We start from the raw sequence: 6,089 nt of genomic DNA, 5'->3' as shown, positions 1-6,089 counted from the left end.
ATTTCCCCCTCCTCCTCCTCCTGCCTGGCATCTCTTCCCTCCCTCTTGCCTGGCATCCCCCTCCTCCCCCTGCCTGGCAGCTTCTCCTCACCTGGCACTCCCCCTCCTCCCTACCTGGCATCTTCCTCCCCTCCTCCTTTCCTGGTATGCTCCCCACTCCTGACTGTCTTCTTCCCCCCGCCTGGCACCTCCCTCCACCCTCCCCAGCCTGGTACCCCTTCCTTCTACCCCTCTCTTGCACCTCTCCTTGACTGGCAAACTCCCATCCAGTCCTCTCTGACACCTCCTCCTCCCCATTCCTGCCTGGCATCTTCCCTCTCTGGTACCTTCCTATCCTCCACCTGCATTTCCCCGCTTTCCCCTTGTCTGGCACCCTCCTGCCTGGCACCTTCCATGCCTCCCTCTGTCTGGCACCACCCTCCTCCCATTGCCTGTCACCTCTCCCTGCTGAGCACTTTCCCAACCTGCTCCTGCCTGGCATGCTTTGCTTCCTACTCCCCCTGTCTGGCACCTTCCCTCCTTCCCCTGCCTGGCATCATCTCCCTCCTTCCCCTACCTAGCACCTTCCCATCCTTCCCCCTGCCTGGCACCTTCCATGTCTCTACTTGCCAGCCGCCTCCCTGGACGCCCATGCAGGTGGTCCCTCTGTCCCCCACCTTCCTATAGGGCACTCCCCACCCCAGTCCCTGGACTGGTAACCCCTTCCCTTATTGTCCCCTCCTGCTCCAGCTCCCTCACCCCACACCCTCTCACCTCTCACCATCCTCATCCTCGGCTCCCTCCTCATTCCCCTTCCTCCTCTCGCTGCTCAGAGTTGACCCTTGGCCAATACCACCTTTTGCCCACATGCTTACAGGGACCCTGAACCACTCTCAAGCCCCATCCCTGTCACCCATACCCCACACTTACAGCACTGTTCTCTCCTTCGTCCTCACACCCCGCTACCCAGAGTCTTCGGTTCAGAAGTTGGGTCCTGGACCCCAGTCCAAGGCCTTTCTGCTCTTCTAACAGGGAGGGCAGTGGCTGGGCAGGCACTGGGGGGGAACCAGGAAGTCACATAGGAGGCACCCAGGCCCGCCGGTGACTATGGAGCAGCCTGGCAACTGCCCACCACCCTTGGAGTCCCCCAACACCTCTGGGTGCAGAGGCTGTCCTGGTACCATCCTGGTCTGCAGTCGGGCCTTCACCTCCAATGCCAGTCCTCTCCCTCCACCTATTGCCACGCCTCCAAAACTTGCCTTCTGCTTTCAGGGCTTGGGCTCTGCCTGGGGTCTCTGCTCTTGTGTTTCTAGTTGTTTGTCCTGCAGGACCCTGGACCCTGCTTCTGGTACACACTACTCCCACCCTATGCCCCTCCCTGTGCCACCCCAGCCCTGAACTGGCCTTGCTAGCTGCCTCTGTCCTGGTCCCTTTCCGCACAGCTTCCTGTCTTCTTCCTCAGACCTCCTCTCCAGAGCATCTGGCTTCTTCTGCCTCCAGAGGCCTTCAAATCTGCTGGGGGCTCAGGGTCTGGCCTCTCCTTTCAGATCCTCCTCAGCATGGCCCTTGGTGCTGCAGGCGCGGTGGGCTCTGGGCCCAGGCACCGAGGGGGCACTGGATGACTCTCCAGTTGCAGGACCCTGCCATCTATGACTCCAGGCCTTCAGCACCCACCCACCGTGGTACAGGTAGGCGCTTCCCCCACTGCCAGCCCAGGAGCGGGAGCTCTGGGACCCAGTGGAGAGTATGCCAGCTCTCAGCCCTGCTTCCACCATGTGGCCCTTCCTGGCACTTCTGCCCCCAGCTGGACTCAGTACTTGGCTCAATGCCCTTCTATCCCTCCCACATCTGGGGCCTTCTCCTTCCACCCTTCTACTCCCCCTTGCTGTGTCCCTCTCACTTCCCAGCATCCCCAGGCCCTGCCTCCCAAAGCCACTCTGAGCCAGGGACAAGCTAGTCTGAAACCAAGTTTTTGGTTCAAGTGAAAGTGGTCTGGGGCTCTGGCTTGCTCTGCCTCCTCCCCGCCCACAGACACCCAGACACACCATCTCTCCCCTCACCAGGGCACATATAGATGTGCACATGCACACGTATCCATACTGCATGCTCTTCGCTAGCTGGAAGGAATTTGCTGATTCTCTGGCATAACTTGGGCTCGGAAACCTATCCCCAGACATACTAGGCAAACCTCTAAAAACCCTGCAGGGACCCAGGGGTTTGTTCTTGGGAGGAGGGTTGGTGGTGGCAGTAGCCTATTACACAGCTTTCAGTGGGCGCCAGTCCTAACCTGCCACAGGCGGGCCTCCAGCTCCGATGTGCTCTCGGGCTTTTGCACATCATTTGGACCTTCCTAAGCCTCCTCCCTGAAGACAGAGGAAGATGGCTTGGCCAGTCTCACATCAGTCCCCACTTGTCCAGAAGGACGCACTGAGGATCCAGGTGGAAAAGTCACCTGTCTCAGAGCCCCATCCAGCCGTAAGAAGGGGTTGGAGCTAGATCTGAAGCTGAAGCTCTGCCTGCCTAACCCTGTCACTCTGGCTAGCCTCCCCGGTGGGAGTCACCTGGCAGTGGGATGGATGCTGTTGGAGTATTAAGGTGTGAGAGACCCAGTCCCTGTCCTTAGAACCCACCGCCTTAGAGACAGTAGACGTGGCAATCTTAGCAGAAAGCACCACTGATGGGGCAGACCTTGGAGCTCTGAGGAGGGAGACATCAGGAAAGCCCTGGAGAGATGCCTGCAGTTTGAAGTGGCTCTCAGAAGTCAGGGGGCCAGAGGTAGGCCTGGTGCTGTGGGCAGAATGAGAGTGCCTTTCTCAGCCTCTCCTTCCTCAGAAGTGAATGGAGGAATTCACCCTGCTGTTGGGCTGCTCTGAAGGCCAGGGCTAGCCCTGCTGCCCTCTCCCCTTCCCTGCTGGGTCCCAGGGAAGAACTGTGCAGGGCACTGCCTGCTGGGAAAGGATTAGAGCAGCACAGCGTGACTGTGAGAGCCAGTCACCTCATGCCTGCCACTGAGGAAACAGGCGTGGTTAGGGTATGCCCAGCCCAATACCTGAAGCTCCAGGCTGCTGCCCCAGGGAAAGTCAAGGTCTCCAAACAAAGGTCCCACCCCTGCTTCACCATGACCGGCACCAGAGGTGAGCTGTCGATCTGTTCCTCAGTTTGTGATGGCTGGTGTTTAAATGCAGATTTGTAAAGAAAAGGTAGGAATTAGTATATTTAACCTGTTCTTCCTAGATCAGAGGACTGCCACTCAAGCACTCTAAAGTTCTGAGTGTCCGAGGTTGGAGATAAGGTTGAATGGGGGGAGGAGGAGGACTAATGGGGAGGCAGCTGAGCTCCCTGGGGGGGCACGTACCTCAGCAGGTGGGGAGCATGTGTTGGGTCCTCCTAATTGGCAGTCTGTTTGGCATGCACTGAGCTAAGCCCTGGTGGGGCTCCCTGCAGCCATAGGTGGGTGCCCCGGGCTGTTCTAGACCTTTCCTGAAGGAGGTGATCTCATGGAAGGATTGGCAGTGGTAGAAAGGACGGAGAGGAGAGACCTGAGAAGATTGGAGTGGGGGTGCCGAGGGCAGTGGGTTCATGCTAGTGATACCTGGTCCCAGAGTGGCCTGGTCATGAGGTGATTCCTGGGGAGTCAGGAGCCCCAGCTCTGTGAGTAATGAGGTGGTGAGGGTGAGATCCTGGGGGAAGCTTGATGTTTCATGTGGAGTTGCATTAACATGAAAGGGGACTTCATTCAGCATGTGCTTAGAGGCTCCCGGTGGCAGGGCACATGCTCAGGTATTTGGATGCTGACAAGCCCAGTGCTGGTGTCTTGCGGGAAGCATCTGGAGGCTCTCCTCACCTTGAGCTCTTGTGCTTGCAGTGTGATTGCAAATGAGTGCCTGTAGTTAGTGAGTGTTAAGTGGTGGAGGTAATGAGCTGGTGGTGTCACCAGTAGGAAGTGTCACCAGGGGGAGGCTGAGCTGCCCGCTGTGGCTGAGTGGACAGCCCTCAGCTTTGGCTGGATCTTGAGCCCTCTGGAATTGCTGCATCAGAGGGGCCCAGGGAAGGCCATCGCCTGGACATCTTGTGGGGACTGTGACTCTGTCCCCAGCGTTCCTTGTTGGTGAGGGATGTGTGACTCAGAAGGGACCGTACAGAAGAGTTAGTTGTTGATCACTTCGGACAGGCCCACCTTTTGGGATAACACATTCAGTTTATTTACTTCCTAAGCTGGGAAATCAATTTCTTTGGGATCCAAACTTACTTCCAGGAAATTCGAGAATGTGCCTTATGTGCCCTACACAGGCCTTTACTGAAATTTACAAGCTTGAATCATCTCCCATGTGAGTCTTTTTCCCAGACCGAAGAACATTCTGGGGCCTGGAGTGAGGAACAGTGTGCTCTGAGGGGTGGGCTGGAAGTAGAGGAAGATGCAGGGAGATGTACTTCTCTTCCACCTCATCCCAAAAAGGGTTTGAGGTAGAGTTTGCAGAGATACATAGGGCAAGAAATAGGGACAGAAGGAAAATAGGGTGGGGAAAATAGGATGTAGTCAAGAATGTGGTTAATGCACAGAATGCAAGCCACGTGATCCTGAGACCCTTGCTACCAGTAGAGAAGCAAGAACAGCTACGTGGTTCATGCCAACCATAAGGTACAAATCAAACCCTTTGCTCAAAGCACTGTGATTTCTGGCCTTGAAGCCCTAGGAGATCTCTCCTGTATGAGCACACACGGAGGATACTGTGTGACAAAGTTAAGCAATGTCCTCAACAATATCACAACAGTTGCCTAGGCTTAAGGCAAGGAACAACACAGTACTCTGCAACCATTTAAATGTGTTGATCTTCCTTAATCCAAAGATAACATTTAGAGCAACTAGAAAAATGCATTCCTACCTTCAGGAATTACTCCCTACATTAATATTTAATCAGAAATTAAGTACAGCTGGATGCGGTGGCTCACCTCTATAATCCCAACACTTTGGGAGATGGAGGCTAGAAGATAGTCTGAGCCCAGGGGTTCCAGAACAGCCTGGGCAACTTGGCGAGACCTCATCTCTACAATTAAAAAAAAAAATTAGCCAGGCATGGTGGCGCATACCAGTAGTTCCAAACTACTTGGAAGGCTGAGGCGGAAGGATCACCTGAGCCCAGCAGGTCGAGGCTGTGGTAGCCAGGAGCGTGCCACAGTGCTTGAGCCTGGGCGACAGAGTGGGTCTCCAACTCAAAAAAAAAAAAAAATTAAGCTGGGCTCGGTGGCTCAGCCTGTAATCCCGCACCTTTGGGAGGCTAAGGTGAGTGGATTGCCTGAGCCCGCGGGTTCGAGACCCGCCTGGGCAGCGAGACCTCATCTCTACAATAAATCAAAAAATCAGCTGGACGTGGTAGCGCATGCCTGTAATTCTGGCTACATGGAAGACTGAGGCGGAAGGATCGCCGGAGCCCAGCAGGTTGAAGCTGCGGTGACCGGGAGTGGCCACTGCACTCCAGTCTGGGCGACAGAGTGAGACTCCAACTCAAAAAAAAAAAAGAAAAGAAAAGAAAATACAGATTATTTAAAAGTAAATTAGAAGCTGGGCTCGGTGGCTCAGCCTGTAATCCTGCGCCTTGGGAGGCTGAGGTGAGTGGATTGCCTGAGCCCGCGGGTTCGAGACCTGCCTGGGCAACTTGGTGAGACCTCATCTCTACAATAAATCAAAAACAAATTTAGCTGGGCATGGTAGTGCGCGCCTGTAGTTCCAGCTACTTGGACGGCTGAGGCGGAAGGATTGCCAGAGCCCAGCAGGTGGAGGCTGCGGTGGCCGGGAGCGGCCACTGCACTCCAGTCTGGGTGACAGAGTGAGACTCCAACTCAAAAAATAAATAAATAAATAAATAAATAAATAAAAGTAAATTAGAGAAAGAGAAGATTTTCCCCCCCATGGTGGGGGAGGGGGCCAACCAGGAAGCATGGCGACAGTCATAGCTCAAAGAGAACAGGGTCATTCCAGAGTCTAGCAAGGCAATGGACCATTTTAACAATTTAGAAATGTACAGTTTAGTGACTTTTGTTGGTTAATACAATTTACAGTGCTGTGTAACTGTTGCAGACTGAATTGTGTCACCTTGACCCAAAGTCGTATG

At 54.8% G+C, this 6,089-nt stretch overlaps 1 protein-coding gene across 1 annotated transcript in view; it reads left to right on the top strand.

The window, feature by feature from the left end:
- Positions 1 to 1,529: 1,529 nt before the first annotated feature.
- Positions 1,530 to 6,089, top strand: part of SMARCD3 (SWI/SNF related, matrix associated, actin dependent regulator of chromatin, subfamily d, member 3) — a 39,350-nt gene continuing 34,790 nt past the window's right edge. Inside the window, exon 1 of the transcript XR_002481257.1 lies at positions 1,530 to 1,667. The gene's annotated coding sequence lies outside the window, so the exon portion shown is untranslated. The remainder of the gene's footprint in view (positions 1,668 to 6,089) is intronic.

This window comes from Carlito syrichta, unplaced genomic scaffold (assembly GCF_000164805.1).
Source record: "Carlito syrichta isolate Samal-C Ts95f unplaced genomic scaffold, Tarsius_syrichta-2.0.1 Scaffold315400, whole genome shotgun sequence".
Lineage (NCBI taxonomy): Eukaryota > Metazoa > Chordata > Mammalia > Primates > Tarsiidae > Carlito > Carlito syrichta.
This window is presented reverse-complemented; position numbering and strand designations above follow the sequence as displayed.